Source organism: Octopus bimaculoides, chromosome 10 (genome assembly GCF_046866305.1).
Source record: "Octopus bimaculoides isolate indiv1 chromosome 10, ASM4686630v1, whole genome shotgun sequence".
Taxonomy (NCBI): domain Eukaryota; kingdom Metazoa; phylum Mollusca; class Cephalopoda; order Octopoda; family Octopodidae; genus Octopus; species Octopus bimaculoides.
In genome coordinates, this window is record NC_142937.1 from 42,103,100 (window position 1) to 42,110,599 (window position 7,500).

Consider the following 7,500-nt stretch of genomic DNA (forward strand, 5'->3'; position numbering starts at 1 on the left):
GAGTAAAATCTTGCGAATTCCGCAGAATATTCATCATTGTTTCTATTTGAAATAATATTCTTTAATATTCTTTTATTCTTTTACTCGTTTCAGCCATGTGGCTGCGGTCATGCTGGAGTATCATTGACTTCTATTAAATATTTTGAATTTATGATGAAAAATGTTTAGAATAACTTTAAGACATGAAAAAGAAATTAGCAATAATAGATATGAGTCAACCAGGAAACGTATGTGGTTATTCAAACTGCTAGAAATAAGAACTAAGTATTCTTCAAATTCACAGTACCGTCTAAAAAACGGAATCTATGTATGCATGACAATAAATTCTTAGAGATAAAGTTTGAAAAATAAGGGTGGTCATGATTGGAGTGTCTTTATTCGAAGGCCTAATAAACTAGAGCTGGCTTTTGGTTCAACAACAACAACAGCAGCAACAGAATAGTAAGCCTAATAAATCAATCATACTGAATTAAACAATATTCTTTTCATTAATTTCAGTTGGATAATCTTTGATCTCTAATAGATCAAAATTGATTCCTCTCTACTCGGCAACCAGCATCCCCATAAATCACCCCGCAGCACCACCATCACCAGAAACAGCAGCAGCAACAACAACAACAACAACAATAACGACAACCAATATATCGATATAGACATGAAGGGAAAGAGGAGTTTGGAGGGAGCATTACTTAGCAGTCCTGCAATGTCTGAGAAAATCTATCAATTCATTGAAACATCATTTCTGAAGCCGAAGTGGGATATTTTTATTAGAAGAAAAAGCTCAGAGCGAAGCAATGGAACTGTCCAAGAAGTTAAATGGCCAGTGGAAGTAACTGTGGCCTGGAATATCGATGCAATTAATCGAATTCGACATGTAAACCGCAGATATTTGATCATGAGAATATAAATCAAGATGGTTTGGGTGTATGGTATCGCATTCGAAATGGGAATTACTTACTTTCAGCAGAACAGCTTTTGTCGTCATAATAAGAAAGTGTCTGGAATTATTTAAGTTGATTTGTAGTAAATTATCAACGACATAATTTGATTATTGTATGAATAAGTTAAAGCTGATTTTCATCTAAGAAAGCAATGAATTAGTGATGCGGCCAATAGAAGAGCGATGAAAACAAAGTCGACGTTTATCGTTGTTCATTAGTGTTGAACAAGTGGAAGAAAAAGTTTCCATTAGACGCTGATGAGTTTGTATGTCTATAATAAATACAATATTTCGTTCACATGACAAATTGCTTTATTCCACGTGGGGGGATATCTCATAATCTCATGTTAGACTATGTGCTTGCCGTTTGTAATTTAAACAAGTGTCTTTTGTTGATGAAGAAGTGGACAATCTAAGCTATTACTGATGATGCGACAGAAATAACGAAGAGAAAACAAATGATAAAAATAGTGCATATTAAGAACGAAGGGCCGCATAGGTGCCGTTTTTCGATGAACTAATGGTTTGTGATGGATTTCTGAAATTTCAACCAATTTAGCTCTGAATGTTTCCCTCTCATTAACAAACATTGGATGATTTGAATAAAAAGACAGCAGTGACTCGGGGATAATCTCTCAAGTTGAATCGGTGTAAATATATATCTGTATGAATATACATGATATGAAATGATATGTTTGTGTATTCAGATATATGTGTAAATGTACACATATGCATGCATGTATGTATGTATGTGTATATATATGTATATATATATATATATATATATATATATATATATATATATATATATATATATATATATATATATGCATGTATATATATATATAAATGCATGTATGTGTGTGTGTGTAAATATAATTCATGTCACATATATAACTACATATAAATTTACATACATAGAATCTGTCGTATTTGATAAGAATGAGTATCTCTGTGTGAGCTTGTATGTATAGATGAGTATGTGTGTATATATCGTTCTTTGCTAGGTATAAGTGTGTGTCTATACACACACACACACACACACACACACACACACACACACATATATATATACAGAGAGAGAGAGAAAGAGAGAGATACTCATGCGCACGTAAATTACATGCATATATGCATGTCTATGCATCTGCATATCGATCTATATACTTCTATAAACATCCGCGCGTAGAAAGTTTAAGAATATTTCTTTATGCCTAATTACCCAACTATACACCCCTATATTTTATTATCGCTCAATATTTTATCTCTGTCCATTCATTTATCTTTGTAATTATCAAATTCCGCAGGTATCTATTTACCTATTTATTTATCTAGCTGTCTCCCCACATGAAAAATATATATATGCGTATATATATATATATATATATATATATATATATATATATATGCATGTATTATGTATAATCACATATACACATATATATGATTTATACATGTATATATATATAAACAATACATACATATATACATATATCTATGTATATGTATATATATATATATATATATATATATATATATATATATATACTCATACATAAACATATAAACATATACATATATACGTTGTGAACACACATATACATATAAATATATGATTTATGTGTGTAACTACACGGATAAACTATTTTTTAATTAAGAATACCCAAAACATATACTTATGCGGCTGTGTGTGCGCGTGCGTGCTTGCGCGTGCGTGCTTGCGCGTGTGTGTGTGTGAATGTAGTGTGTGTGTGTGTATGTGTGTGTGTGTGTAAGTATGAGTGTGTGTGTCTCCTTGCATCTGCTTAATGAAAATTCCTAGCCGTAATGATAGTGTAAGTCTGGGAGACTAGGCAAATTTTGTGTGAGCATGTGTGAACGTGCGAATCAGTGTTTGTTGATGCATTTGTTATTTATAACTTTCTCTACTACGAATGGTATAACATCATTAGCGTCACTATTATATGACACGAAGAAATTATGAAAACCATGGGTAGTGCCATGCAGATACAGCGCCTAGGATCTATTGTATATGTGTCTCTTAAGGCGGCGAGCTGGCAGAGTCATCAGCACTCTGAGCAAAATGACTAGCGGCACTTCCTCTGTCTGCACGTTCTGGGTTCAAATTCTGCCGAGGTCGACTTTGTCTTTCATCTTTTGTGGGGGTCTATAAATTAAGTACCAGTTGAACACTGATGACGATGTGACCGACTAGCACCCTCCCCCAAAAATTTCCTGGCTTTGGGCCAAAATTCGAAACCATTATGTATGTTTCTCTTTTTCTCTAGGTAAATGGACATATTCTTTTATTTGTTTCAGTCATTTGACTGCGGCCATGCTAGAGCACCACCTTTAGTCGAGCAAATCGACCCCAGGACTTATTCTTAGTAAGCCTAGTACTTATTCTATCGGTCTCTATATTACAAACCGCTAGATTACGGGGACGTAAGCACACGAACATCGGTTGTCAAGAGATGGTGCCACGCAGTGGGACTGGACCGAGAACCATGTGGTTGAGAAGCAAGCGTCTTACCGCACAGCCACGTCAAGCGACAGAAAGTAGTTTAATGCCAAAGTATAATATTTATCACTATTTAAAGGTGGATGTTGTGATGAAACACAGGATACTGGGATATTTACCGTTGGAGAACCTCTCGAATCGTTTTGTGGTGCATATACGCACTCGCGCTTACACCGCTGGAGGGAGACAATTGCCGCCATCACCACCACCGCTGCCATCCCCGCCATCACTACGATATGCCGCCGTGTATGTACGTATGGTTGTGTTTGAATATCTGTGTATGTTAATATATATATATATATATATATATATATATATATATATATATATATATGCTCACACACGTGTATTTGTGTGTATTTTTTGATAAGTAGAATAGAGTAATTTATCCCGAGGAATTAAGCCTACATAATTACTCCGTAAAGATGCACGTAGTGTCATATATTTAAGGCGTAGATTTCTGATACTAAGACATACTGGTTTTTGATGACAGCAATGCTACTGTATATTATTTGTTCTTAACTGAATGCATTCATTCTCTATTTATTTGTTCCCTGACAATTTATTGACATTTGCTTCATTAATAATTTAAAAGAAAATATCATGAAATTTTTTATATTTCAATGAACAGCTCTACATCACCAGCTGAGTCAGTCTTTTCAAGTTTTTACTTTATTAATTCTTGTCATTTAACTTTTAGAAACCTTGGCATGAAGTGAGCGACTTTTCGCCTTGAGCTGGACTCATTTGATCTAAACAACGTCAAGTTTATATTATACACTTTCTCATATCTTTCTTCGTTGTCACAATGTTAAGTTTCAATTCAGATTAAATTTACAGATGTTCAAGTTTCTCCCTCCCCTTCTCTCTCTCTCTCTTCTCCGTCGTTTTTTTTTTCTTTTGCAAATATTACGACAAATTAGACTTCATTTGATTTGAAAAGTGTTTGTATAAACGGCTCTGTATCATATATGAATAGGGAATTTGAAAAATATCTACTTTTTTTTACATTTTTTAATGATTGAAAAATTAATGAACATGACAACTACCAATATTATAAGTAGAACTCAGTATTGTCTGTCAAAACAGATCTGCGGTAGCGTGGAATAATGTTATCTATAAGACTATTTGTGTGTATACGTGTGTATGATGAATATGTGTGTGTATGTATGTACAAACATTTACACATAGGGATATTAAATATAGATGTATATATATTTTTTTAATATAAAAATTAAGTTTTATTAAAATATTTTATCAGTGGCCAGCATATGAAAAATACCTTCTAAGGTGAACATTATAAACACAATTATAAATAAGGGCAAAAACACATGCATACGTACACTCACACACACATATGTATATGGATTTACACTACTCAAGTATTTAAGTTCACATAAACATTGGGGAGAGGGGGATTAGTGAAATGATAGTGTATCTCCGAGGGTTGTTTTTCCCTTCAATGATCGAATGACTGAAAGTGTAGGTGTCATCTGCTTCTATTTGGATATATGCATCTTTTATGAAAACTAGGAGCATATGCTGTTATTGGTGAGTGGAATATCATTTTCCTATGTGTTCAGTAGTGATCTGTACTTTCTAATGAATAATTCTTCTTTATATTTCCGGAAAAGCTCGCTGTCCGACCTTAACTTAAAGAAGAGGAAGATTGTGAATTTTCCCTTTCCACTTGAAGCGATGTGTTCACTGCAAGTGATGTTTCTGATAGAGGAGTCTCTAATTTGTTGTTTATGCACACGAACTTTGTCATTTATTCCCGTTCCGGTTTCACCAATGTAATATTCTTTACATTGTGTACAAGTTGCACAATGTAGAGAATAAGTTTCTTGTTTTGCAATTCATGCTTGCATTAACTTTGAAAATGTCATTGTTTTTAAAGGAGGTTTGTCCACCCTCTTCAATGTATACACAAATTCTGCATCAAGGGTCCCTGCATTTCATAACTTGCATGGTTAGCAGTATTTTTAAGGTTGCGTGCTTGGCGTCTGCAATATATTATTCGCGAGTCTTTCATGAGTGCATCCATTTTGGGAGATTGCTGGAGAATTGGGAGATATTGTTTGGCGGCTTTCACAATGTTGAAGTTTCTTGGGTTATGAGTGATGACAAATGGGATAACTGCTTTTTCCTTTATATTTTGCTGTTTTGTTTTTCTTAGTGTTGTCATTGGAATGTTCTGGGCCTTCGAAATGATGAGGTTCATAGGATATTCTTTTCTTTCAAGGAACCATTTTAAGTTCATATGATATTTTTTCGTATAGTGTGGGGTGTGCTGCTATGGTGCAAAAGGGAATGTTCCTTTTGGTACTCCACGTACAAACTATGACTGAGCATGTGTATGAACATGTCTAAATGTTTCCGTGTGTAAGTGTATGTGCATAAATATGTTTTTATAAGTAAGTATATATGCAGCTGTATACCATACTAGAGTGGCACTGGAAAATGTTATCCTACAAGATATAATGGAATGTGGGGCGAAATACTCTGAAATATTTTAGTTACATCTACTTATGTTATGAGCTAAAACCACCTGCTCCAGCTTCGAATTTTGTTCTTCTACGATAAATATAAGCACCTGTAGAGCATAGAGGTCGATGTAACCATCTATTCATTTCTTCCAAGTTTCCATTCCGTCCTTGTGTCTACCTCTACGTAATAAATTGTCAATATTAATTGATTAATTAATGAACTATCATTTAATTTCAAGAATCAGAAACCTAGCAATCTGGCGAGATATGAAGACAAAATGAACGAGTTTGAGGTGAGAATGCTTTGTTGGAAATATTACCAAATAAGGAAAACTACTGGCTAAGGTACAAAGAATTATCCCAAGCAAGCAATATAAGGACCAAATAAGCATATTCGGAGAAAGATGACCATTGTACTGATGCTAAAATAATAAACGGCAGTCTCAGTTAGTAAACAAATGGCTTGATAGTATTGAAGAGTAAATACTTAACAATTTGACAAATACTTTTCTTTCTGTCGTAGGTGATGCTATAGTTAAGTTGTTGTTGTTTAGTTACTTTAGCATTTATGTAGTAGACTTGGAATCAAGAGCCTTCTATTCAAGACCATCGTATTTACTTTTGTATGTCTAGAACTTTATTCTTTAGTGTGTCTTTACATGTTTCGTTGATAAGGTGTTGTTTGAGAGTGATTTAGAGCCACTTCTAGTAGTTTGAGGGACCGCGTAGAACCGCTCGTTGGCTCGTTATGATAAGGTTTCTGGGTATGGTGGCTCTAGTCCAGCACAGAGTGTTGAATGCGAGTTAAACCACTGACTTTATATCCTAAGCACATTTTTTCTATTCAGAAATGGTATGAATCAAAAATACTTATATTTTACATTTCATTGAACACATCGCATTGCCTAAACGTGAGTCTATGGACTGAATTTCATTATATTGCTGATAATTTTCCAAAATCGTGAGAGAATAGAACAAAAAAATCTGCAGTATTTATTCAAATGGTCATCGATCTGAGTTCAAATCGCATCGACATCAATTTTGATTTTACATCATTTGCAGTTCGATAAAATAAAGTATCAATCTGTAGTGGTGGTTTAGCAGAACTGCCAGACCGTTACTTAAGGCACGTTTTGGTACTGGTTCTGGCCCTTTGCGTTCTGAGTCTTCGGGTTGTTGACTCAATGACACCCGAAATAAAATCGCCATTTTATCCTTCGTTGCCTTTAATGTAGTTCATTCTCTTGAAAGCATTCAAGTTAGGTTTCCAGTTTCGAGGAAACTTCATACCTTCCCTCCCACCAGTCTGAAAGATCCTCACAAAATAAAGGGTCATGCGCACTGCCCCTTCCTTCTATGAACAAAAAGGGGAAGAAAAAAATTCTGTTAATTCTCTCCAGACCGCCTTAATTGTACACAGGTCTTGTCGGATAAATACGGAGTTTATTTTTCTGCCAGAAAATGGTGGTAGGGAATACATAATAATAATAAAATAAAATAAATATTATGAGAGAGCGGTGTCAACTGTATCCAGAGTCAACTGTCTGAGCGAA